Genomic DNA, 11371 nt, shown 5'->3' on the forward strand with positions numbered 1-11371 from the left:
AGGTGTAGGGTGGGGGTCCCAGCCGCAGCGACACATGCGGGAGCCGGGAGCGGGGGCGGCGCCGAGCGGAGCCGGCCGGGTCCCCCACGTCGCTGCCGCCTCGGCCACCCACCCGGGGCCGTAGCATCTCGCCCCGGAGTGTATGAGCCGGGGCCCCAAGCTCGGCAACCACCCCCGGCCGGGGGGGCAGGGACCCTCATGTGAAGAGGCGGCCAGGGCGGCGGGGAGAGCAGGACCGGCGCCGCCGTCCTTTCCTTACCTTCCCCCGCCCCTTAACCCCCTCGGGGGTCTTCTCCCGTGGCCAGTCGCCGGCCCCCCGGCTCCTTGGCAGGACTCCGGGAGGAGTTCTTAGAGCCCCCTCCCCCGCCCCAGCCCCGAGGGCGGCGGGGCCGGGGGGACCCGGGGGGCCGGCCGCTGCCTCCACCCAGAGGAAACTTTATAAAGACAAAATTCGGAGCCTCCCAAACGTGACTGTCCCGGGAAAAGTGGCCCAAGACGGGCAGAAGACACAGTTCGGAGAGACCCAGGAAGAGGAAAAGAGGAGGTAAGCGGGGCCGCCGCCGCCTGAGCTTCGGCAGCACGGAAGAGACCCGGGTGGCCGCCTGGTTGAGCGACACGAGCCCCGCTTCTTCCTCAGTAACACGCGAGTCGGAGCCTTCCGCAGCTACAGCCTCAGTCCGGAGGAGGAAGGGAACCAGCCCACTTTCTCAGCGCCACGGCTCCTCTCTAAAGTGTGAGTGTCCCCGGGAGAGGTATTGAGGGGTGGGAAGTGGATGGATGCCGGTGCGTCCTCCTGGAGTTTTGCTGATGTTTTCCAGGAGTGTTGGGAGTGCATAGGTGAGAAGTGGGGTACCTTGATTCCTCACAGTGGGAGAAGTTATTAGGTAGTCCTGTGTTTAACCTTTTAGCTCTTTGTATGTACAATACGAAAACTTACAGGCTTCTCTTAGAGGAGTTCTGTCTTTCTCCAAAGTGGACACTTGCACCTTTCTGGCCAGTAATTGACAAAAGGAAATTGAGGAAGCCGGAGCATATGTGCACACAAAGGACATCTCTGTAATGTACCTTTCCCTGGTACACCGGGTATGAAACAGCTCTGTAGTTTTTGTTTCTGGGTAACCCTTATTTGGGGTTACCCTGTGAACCCCTGAAAGTAAAATCAATCTTTCTTTCCTTTTTTCTTTCTTTCTTTTTCTTTCTCTTTCTTTCTCTCTCCTCTCTCTCTCCTCTCTCCTCTCTTCTCTCCTCTCTCTTCTCTCTCTCCGCCCCGCTTCCTCTCTCCCTCCCTCTCCTTCTCTCTCTCCCTCTCCTTCTCTCTCTCTCTCTCTCTCCCTCCTTCCTTCTTTTCTTTCTTGTCTGAAAAGATAAATAAGTTCATTTCAGTACTTATTGGAGCAGAAGTTTACCTTCTCGTTTCCTGGGTCCGATTCCTGTATGTCAGGAATACATTGTAGCAGATTTAAATTACTCAGGAAATTCTGAGTTCTTATGAATCACAACTTAGTTGTAGGAGAGCATTGATACTTTAACCAGTTATAAAAGTTGTTACATTTGTTTTCTAGTTGTTACATTTGTTTTCTAGTTGTTACATTTGTTTCCTTACCCAAATGCTTTTTTTTTTTTTTTTGCTAGCACTTTTTTATCTGGCAGAATGACTTGAGGCTTTGCATATTTGAGTTGTCTTTACTTCTCTATCAAATGAGAAACTTTTGATATTTAAGATTTTGAAAAATGATTTTTCCCATTACTTTAGAGGTGAAGTCTGTAAAATCTTTGATTTGGATTTTAGGTATCCTTTCAGTGCCAAATTAAGGTGCAGGAAAGTAATTAACATTTCATATGTTTGTATGGACCTTAAGGCTTCAGCATATAATGAAATTTTGAACATAGGCAATAAGTACTGTGCTGAGAATTATGGGCCCTCCAGAGAACTGTGTGGGTTTGCTCTCTCTGAAGCCACTGCTGAGAGAAGCTTTGTGGGAATGAATGTAAGCCTGGGGTTATCTGTGCTAACTTCTCCATTCAGGATCTTGATTAAATTGATTTAAAGCTTTCTAAAACAATGTTTTCATCTTGTTTTTTTTTTTCTCTTTTGAAGTAATGAGTTCCACAAACTTATTAGCTCCTGAGTTATGTAGCAATTCGTTTATTTATCCCAATCCTGTCTCTTTAAAGTTTTAGGACACATCTAGAGTTTATGTTTTGAGAAATGTTAGAACAAGCGAGAGTTCATCTTTTTCTGGTTTTACAGATTTTGATTCTCTTTACCTTCATCTTTCTTGATTCTTTTTGTCTTAGACTGATTTCTTCGATCCCTTTAATCACTCTGCTCTTCTCCAGAACTCCATATGTTTTGTTTTTCATTATATGCCTTGTTCTTGTTATGCTTTTATAGGGCACCTTAAATTCTATTTTAAATGGTTACTGACATGAAAATATTGATTAGTGGATGTAATGTTAGACATGGAATCAAACCTAATGTCTCTGGATCTGTTATCTTATTTTGTGACCTTGAGGAAGTCATGTATTCCATGTTTTACAGATAGCAGAAAAAAGTTTAGTCTCGCATAGGCTGTGTTTTTGACGAGGAAATGGGGACACACCACCAGACAGACTGTACTTTGAGTGTAGATTGAAATCCATCAACTTGCTTACTAACTTTAAGAATTACTTTGTATTGCTTTGACGATACCATGATTTTTAAATCATGGTAATGTTTTATTGCTTATTTGGGTACCAAAGAAACAACAAAGTATTTGGGGTCCCTGCCTTTGAGATGCTTTTACTTATGGAGGGGGAAGGCAAAGGCAATGGATCACAAATTGCACAAAATTGTAGGAAAGGAGGTAAGGACCGAATTTATTATCACTATATGTCAGATACTGTGTTTGGTACCTTATAGATGTAAATGTATTCGTATATTTTTCACTAGGGAAATGTTGATGTTAAACTATGCAGAACTAATTGGAATGTCTGAGCCAAATCTAAGAAGGTTGTTTTTAGGAAGAAAAGTGTTTAAGATTTTTGGAATTGGAGGGTGTGAGGAACAAATGTAATTAGGAAGTTAGTGTGATGGGAAGACAGGGAAGTTGGTAGGCTTAGGGTCAGTCTGTGTTTGTGTAGATACATGTTTACAGCTCAGAGAAGCAGTTAAGAAGAATGTTTCTGAGACAGTAGTTTTAGATGATTGAGGAGAAACAGTATTTTAGGCCAAGAGACATTATACCTGTATCGGAATTTTATTTTTCTAGGAAACCAACAGTTTTACACTGTGGTCATTGAAGAGCTAGCTATACAGATAGAGGAGTGAAGAAGATGCTTCCAGTATTTTAGTATGATGCTAGTGGTTTCTGGCTGAAAATGTAGAGCTGGGAGTCATTTTCAAAGTATTAAGGTTTCTCGAGAGTGCTGATGGAGAATTTAAAAAAAAAAAAAGGAAAATATGGGTATTTTTACTTGGGGGAGGAAATCTATTAAAGTTAGCAAAGATATAGTAAGAACAGAGAATGGATGAGACTCTCCCTAAAATAGATGTTTTAAGAGTGGATAAAAGTTGACCTTGAAAAGGGAGGAACAACCTTTAAACATGGTTAGCAGTTCAGTCTTAGGGAATATGATTCTATATTTTTGAAACAGCCATAATAAACTTACCAATCCCTTGGGGTTAAGTTCAGAAGAATATATAGGATTTCACTGTTATGGAACCTATGGATAAAAGGACAGATTTCTTTCACCATATTCATGTTTTTAAAGTTTGCCCAACATTATTATCCTAAGTTTGGTCTTTAACATGATGAAATGGGGCTAAAAATAGCTGGGAGAGAAGGCTGCTTCCCCTGTTCGAAGTTGGTGTGTGTCTTTGTGTCTCATACAATGGAGGGGATATCCCTGTGTTGGCACAGCAGTGTTGAAAAAATTTTTTTTTTTTTTTAAAAAACCCTTTTTATTAGAAAACGAATACAAAACAACTTGGCGCTTAAAAAAATTCAGATATCTTTGAAGCATAAGACACTGAAAGACTTTTTTGGTGGTAAAACCTGCTGCTAGTGTGGCTAGCATTTAGTGTTGACTCTACAAGGAATTGAGGATCGTGAGGTAGGGATTATATATATAAAACCACATTTTTGTGTTCCTTAGTTTAAATTCTCCATCTTCCTAGTAGCTTATTTGGCCTCTTTTTTTTTTTTTTTTTTTTTTTCTTTTTTACCAGTGGTTATTCTAATGGCAGAACCCTCTGGAGAAGAGATATTTAGACAGGGAGCTAGATCTAAGGTGATTCCAGGATGAGGGTACAGGGACTGGAATGTATGCCACATGAGTGCCTGCTCTCTTCTCCCCTACTTGCCACATTTTTTATGCAGGTGAAACCATGTTTAGATGAATGCAAAGGGCCTTTTTGGGTTAACATGATTTACTAGTACAGACAGTGGGAAAGGTGGGACTCTGGTAGTAGGGAGTGGTAACCTCATGTGCTTTGCTTGACAACGTTGGAGTTGATGTGGGATGATTAAAGAGCCTTGGGGGTGTGCGTTTGTGTTTGTGTGTTTTAACACCAGATGACTTCCAAAGTCCATACCTAGGCTAGCAGAAGCTGAATTCATATATTTTGGAGATGGTTCTTGGAAAAGTGCTGTGTTGCTTCCAATATCTCATTGTGTGGAGGGGGAGTTGGCAAGCTTTTTTGTTGTCATTAAGAGTCAGTAAGTAAATACTTTAGCTTTTGTAGACCACATGGTCTCTGTCGCAGCGATTCAGTTTTGCTCTTGCAGTGTGAAAGCAGCCATAGGCAATACGTAAGTGAATGAGTGTGACTCTTCCAATAGAACCTTATGTATAAAGCAGGAGGTAGGTTGAGTTTGGCGTGTAGTTTATGGACCCCTGGCGTAGGCAACTGCCAAGTCCACCAACAGTACAGTATGAGCTTCATTCCTTACAAAGCTGGGACTGGCTTCTTTAGGTGGTCTCTGTTTTCTAAATCAGATATGTTCCTTGGGAGCAGTCTTAATATGCTTCAGCATAAAGCATAGAGTCTGCCGTTCAAGATAGTGATGAAAACTGTGGGTTGAGGGGCAGTGGCAATGTCATCTATAAAGGAGTGCAGCAAAAAGTAGGGACTACTTGCATTTCTTGTTCCTAGATACCATAATTGGCATACAGTGGTATTCTGACTGCGTATCATGGCCAAAAGTATCTTTGAAGAAAGGGTATGGGTATGATTTTGGAAGTTCCGAAAATAAATTGTAAAGCAGTTAATTCAGATGTAAAAATTAGAAGTGTTTGTGGTTGGCTTGAATCAGGTGAAAATATTAGCCAAATTATAAGAACATTAAGGTTTGATACTTCTGTCTCTTAAAAGCCTTAATCTCTTATAGTGACCAATTCAGTATGTAGAATTATTGACTCCACAATTTTTGTTTTGTTAATTTCAAGTATGATATTTTAAATCACTTAAATTATTTAAATGTATACTTTAAAAAGCTATGCTGTATTCTTAAGAGTAAATGTCACAGAGTTAATTTCTTAGGTGAATCTGTCTCTAATGTTGTTTAGAAAGGATAATTTACTCTGTGCAATTGTAGCTATTATCAAAACATTTGTTTCATATGTCAACAAATACCTGCATTGGATGATGGTGTTTTTTTGCCCTGGTTTCATAAATCTTATTTATCTCAGAATTCTCCTGTTTATGGCAGGGGAGGTGGTTAATCTTGCAATAGCGATCACTTTTTAGTTAGTTTCAAGCCAGCTTTTTACTTTATGTAGTATTTCTATGCATGTAATTGGTACTTCTGTTCTTCATCCATAAAAAAGGGAGAGTTCATATAATCTGACAATTTTAGCATATCTTTTAGAGAGACACTGTAAAGTTGCTTCCCTATTCATTTGGAGATGATGTTTTTTCCTTATTCTTTTAAAAATCTTCCTTTTAATTTTTGCCTTTTCAAGTAATTTTATCATTTTTTCAAGCTGAAAAATGGGTGGCAATTAAAAGATATAAAGTGTTCATCTTATATCTGCAAATATTCCAAATAGGAACATCTATATGATGACACTTTTGGTGGACCAGGGAAAAGAGTGATATATTTGTTTGTTTGTTTGTCTGTCTGTTTGTTTTTAAGTGTAGCGAATTGTTCTTACAGATGAGTAAAAAAAGTTGCTTTCAAATTATGAACTCTTGATGTTAAACCTTTCTACTTCGAGACTTTTTTCCACTAAGTGTAAAACCAGTCTTTCAGTGTGCTTTCAGATTTTTGCTACTTTACTCATGCTAACTCATTGATACTTTTTCATGATACCTTCCACAGTGTATTTAGAGTATATTTCCTAAGTGTATATGACATTTCCTGGACACTATGGGATACGTATTTTCTAATTATATTTTTATGCACAAGCATATTTAAAATTTTCTTGTATTTCCCCTTCAGAATTGTGAAATATTTGATGGAACATCTATACTTGATCTGGATATTGAACAACAGACTAACATATAACACTTTTTCTAAAATGTTCCTTTAAAATTTTTGAGTAACACTTGATTTCTCTAAAACAGCAAGCTAATACAAGAAAAAATTGAGAACCTGCATTTGTGTTGTAGCTGCAATGCAGGTAGCTGAAAGGTAATAAACAGGAATGCACAAGAGACCTTACTGCTTGAGTATCTTATCTTTTGCTCTTTCCCCATCACCTAAGGGATAGCTTGTGGATCAGTCAGATATTGTGCAGTTTCTGTTGCTATGCTGTCACTCTGCCCTTTCTTTCCAGCTGAAAGATAGCTACTGGAAATCTGGGTGGCTTTGGGAGGCAGCTAGCATGTTGTGAGTGTGTGTCTGTGTGTCTGTGTACCTAGTATATTATGCAAAATGCTCCTTTCTGCATGACTGCTTTGGAATTTAGGAAATATTAAAATATGTAGTGCAAAATATTTTTAATGTCACTTAGCCTTTCCTCTGAGAGGCTCACCATTGGATAAGATACTGTGTTTTCTTTGGACTTATTAATTCCACAGAATCGTGAATGCACCCATCAATTACAGACGGTCCCTGACTTAAACGATGGTTCGACTTAGACTTTTCGACTTTATGGTGGTGTGAAAGCGATATGCATTCAATAGAAACTGTACTTCGAATTTTGAATTTTGATCTTTTTCCAGGCTAGCGATAAGCAGTATGATATTCTCTCATGGTGCTGGACAGCGGCAGCGAGATGATTTTGCCTCACTTTAGGCTAATGTAAGTGTTCTGAGAACGTTTAAGGTAGGCGAGGCCAAGTAAGATATTCGGTGGGTTAGGTATAGTAAATACACTTTTGACTAATGTTGGGTTTATTGGAACCATAAGGCAATGTGCATCTGTATGTTAGTGCCAGATGTGAAGTCTCAAGGCAAATTGCTGGTTTGTATTCGGAACAATGTATGTATCTTATCAAACTTTTAGGATGGTATATTTTTTAGGGCAGTATAAGGAGTAATAAATAATAGACCTTTGTGTGACATCTTCTGACAAGGAGTTGCTTCACTGATAATAATAGCTTATAACCATCTAATGGTTGAAAATATTATGTGTACCTGGAGCCAGCAATATGCTGCTAATTCATTTTCATTTATCTAATAAAATATAATCATACTATGGAGAAAGAAACCTCATTTGTTAGGCCGTTCATTTCTTAGCACGTGGCCTTGGACAAGCTATTTATCCTTTTAATATTGGCTTCATCACCTGTTGATAGGAAAAACCATGTCCTTCACAGGGTTGTTGTTAGGATTAAATGAGATGACATAAAACGTTCAAAGCTCTTAGTCCAGTGCCCGGTAAATAGTAATGTGACCCATCACTGTTAACTTATTAAGTTAAAGCTCTTTTAAAATGGGACAGACAGAAGGCTAAAGTCAGGCTTTATATTGGCCTACATTTAAATTCAGCCCTTGAGTTTGACCAATAATATTGAAGTAATTCTGCAGTATTTTCAAAAGCAGTGTATTATTCATTAACATTTTATTTTAAAAAAATTAAAAACTAGAGAAATGGCAGAACTACTGTGCTTATTAGTTATAGAAAAGAAAGACTGATTTGAACATAATTAGAATTTGAATTCAGCTCCAAAGACCTAAATAGTGCTTAGATCAGAAGGGACTCTTAAATAGAGTGACTGTGCTTTAAATTGTCCAGTTAGAAATATAAGGATGTAATTCAGCTATCAAGTCTTCTTTTTGTTTTTTTTTTTTAATCAAGTCTTTTAACCGCCTATCTTTTTAACTGTTGGGAATAAAAAGCTTTAAAAAACCACAATATTTAATAAGTTATAACTGTATTATTACATCTCAAATTAAGATGGAAGGAATTTTATTTAGGTGATTCTATTTTAATTAAATTTTAGTTTTTTCCTTTTGCCTAAAATGATTAGAGAGTGTGTGTTAGTCGCGCGTGTGTTTGATAGTTCCTTTCCATGCTTAGTATTTATTAAATACAAGATCAGTTTCAGAAATAACTTTTCCTTCAGGCTTGGCGTAATCAGTGTTCTGTTGGCCAATACAAGAAATAAATGCTTCTGGATCATTTTTGTATTTGGAAAGTGTTTCTATTTTGGGAACAATTTGGCTATGCCTTCATAGTCTGTTTATTTAATAGAACTGTGTATTTAAGATAAATATATGAAAAAATTCAAAGGCAGAAAGGAGAGATTGAGATATATTTTTTAGCACTGATTTTCGTGCCAGCTCTTGTCCTCACTCTAACTTCTTTTAAGGCAAGTTTGCTTTTAGGTTTTGGTATAAATGCAGAAATTAGATTGGTCTAAATATTAGTGGATCTCTGGTTAAGTAGTTAATTTAATGAATATTAATGAATATTAATGAATACTGAAATCTAAGGTATTTTAAATATTTTTTTGTTGTTGGTAGCAGTTGAAGTTATACTTCTGAAATTATGCTTCTTTCATGTCAGAGGTCTTCAAAAAAGAATTTTGTAATTATGAATAGGTTACTGGATGGATAGATAGGAGAAGAGTGTAGTCTCTCTAGTGAGTTTAATTTCTTCTTGCTTATTTATTATGTATGTAATAAAAGGTTAGATAAATAAATATGTGGGTCATCAGTTTTCTTTTGCATATTTGGGGATTCTAAATTGACTGCTGTGTGAATTTGATAATAGAAACTTTGGAATGCCGCTCTAATGAAGGGGGAACCTTTTTCTACTGAGTATTACAAAGGTAGGATTTTTTCATTAGAGAAACATTCAAATTTTAACTTGCTAGATTAGATATTTAGAGCAGAAAACACATAATTTCAGATTTTTTTCTAAGGACCATTTAGTAGGAGAGGAGAGAGATGGGATGTACTGAGGAGGGGAGAGACACAGCCAAGCTGGGAGGGAAGAGGCAGACACCAAGGAGAGCAGCTCCGGAAGTTTTGAGGTCAGTCTTAGTCAGAGGTCACACCCTGTTATTTCTTTGGGTTGTGGACGTGGGGTGTTACCACTTGTTATCTACCACCCTTTGAAATGTTGATTAGATGATTGACTCTAGTTCTTAGCTTTTCAACATCTGGATTCTTTAAACCATTGAAGTTTTAATCTGTATGGGATAATCAGTATATCCTGGGTGGAAAAATTTCCGCAGTACCTGGTAGGAGAAGGGACCAAGGGGGGGTTTTTGACTACACTGGAGTTTCTCTTTTTGTTTTGTTGTCTTTTTTCCTTGTTGGCCACATTTCCCTAGCTTTGCCTAAAAGGGATGCTTGTAATTCTATATATGTGACATAATTGTTGAGAGGAAAGCTTCGGGGTTGATAGACCAGGTTCCAGCTGTGCTGCTTGTGACCTTGGGCAAGTTATTTATTCTATGTGTGTTTCCTGTAAAACTGGGATGATAATAATAGTACCTACCTCGTTAAGAGGACTGGATGAGATAATGCATCATAGAGTCTGGCTGAGAGTTAATGCTCAATAAATGTTAGCTGTTGCAATAATATTAATAAACTTTATAATGTTGTTATTTCTCCGAGGTTGCTGGTTTATTTGAATGCTGAGGGCATTTGTGATCTTTGCTTCAGAATATGTCAGTAGAATACTGTCTTTGTTCAGCAGCACATATTAACTGAACACCTACTGTGCCAGGCACTGATCTAAGTGAACAAAACATAAAAATCCCTGCCCTCTTGAAACTTAGTCTAGTTGTGGGAGACAAACTACACGAAGCAAAATAGGTGACCCATCACTCATCTTATGAAATTTGGTGTTTGACTTCATGTGTGTAAGCCTCTGTTAACCACCCCTAATAGTCTTCGCCTTTAGATCTTTATTTGTTCCTGTTGCTGTGCTGGAGAGTGTTGGGTGGCAGGAGCACCCCAAAAGCATAGAACCAGTTTCATTGTCTCCAGCTACAGCTAGATCCTAATTTTAAGGCAGCCTTACACTCACCATTTCCTTGACTTACTACTTAAATTGGCATTCACAAAACTCTACTTTCGGTCCCCAGACTTCTGTTTCACATTGTTTACAGAAGTGTTTCTCCTCCCCAGCTCATCCATGGCATTTCTTAAGAGAAGGAGATACTAGAAACCTCTTTTTAAGAAGTATTTCCTGACTGACTATGCTTTTCCATCACTTATTTTTTATTTCGTACTTTCCATGTATTAAATGTATTTAACTTGGTTATTCTCTGTTTCTTTTTTTTTTTAAATTGTTTTTTGGTCTTTTCAATTAAATTGTGAGCCTTTTTAGGTTAGGGACCACTTTTCGATTCCAAGCTTTAGCTTCCTCACTTGAAAAAAAAGATAATACCTACCTTACACAGGGATGCTGTGAGATTTTAGAGAGATAATGTATGAAAAAGGTCCTGAGTTGAATCCTTAATAAATGGTAGTTTATTTTTCTTTGAACCTCTCTAGTTCCTGAAGTTGGTACTGAGCATACAATCAGTGCTTTAAAAATTCTTGTTTATCCTGAATTGAGGTTGGGAGCCTTTCAACTTCTGCTTGTGTGGATAATTTTAGTTTTTATTTCCAGATAAGATTCAGAATATTATTTTCCAATTATCAGATGATAAAGGCTGGGCATTAATGAGAGGTGGTATAACAGCGACTAGGAGCCACCATTGTGTGGGTTCAAATACAGAGTACCACACTTACTGGTTGTGTGACTTTTGGCAAGTTGTTTAACGCACTTGGCCTTGTTTCTTTATTTCATGGATAATATATTGTTAGATTAAATGAGATAATAAATGAGGAGCACAGAACAACACCTGGCACATAATAATGGCCTCAGAGAACATTTGGCAGTGTCTGGAGATGTTTTGACGGTCAGAACTCAGTGGGGCTGTGTGAGTGTGAAGAGGTGCTATGGGTAAAGCACTAGTAGAGTAGAGGCCGGTTCGAAAC

At 38.3% G+C, this 11371-nt stretch overlaps 1 protein-coding gene across 3 annotated transcripts in view; it reads left to right on the forward strand.

The window, feature by feature from the left end:
* The first annotated feature begins 155 nt into the window (after positions 1-155).
* The window catches only part of FBXW7 (F-box and WD repeat domain containing 7), a 177784-nt gene continuing 166568 nt past the window's right edge, over positions 156-11371 (forward strand). For all 3 annotated transcript variants that reach the window (XM_025042752.1, XM_025042757.1, XM_015585104.2), the window contains exon 1: positions 156-733. The gene's annotated coding sequence lies outside the window, so the exon portion shown is untranslated. The remainder of the gene's footprint in view (positions 734-11371) is intronic.

The sequence above is a fragment of the Pteropus alecto genome, unplaced genomic scaffold, assembly GCF_000325575.1.
Source record: "Pteropus alecto unplaced genomic scaffold, ASM32557v1 scaffold50, whole genome shotgun sequence".
NCBI classification, from domain to species: Eukaryota; Metazoa; Chordata; class Mammalia; order Chiroptera; family Pteropodidae; genus Pteropus; species Pteropus alecto.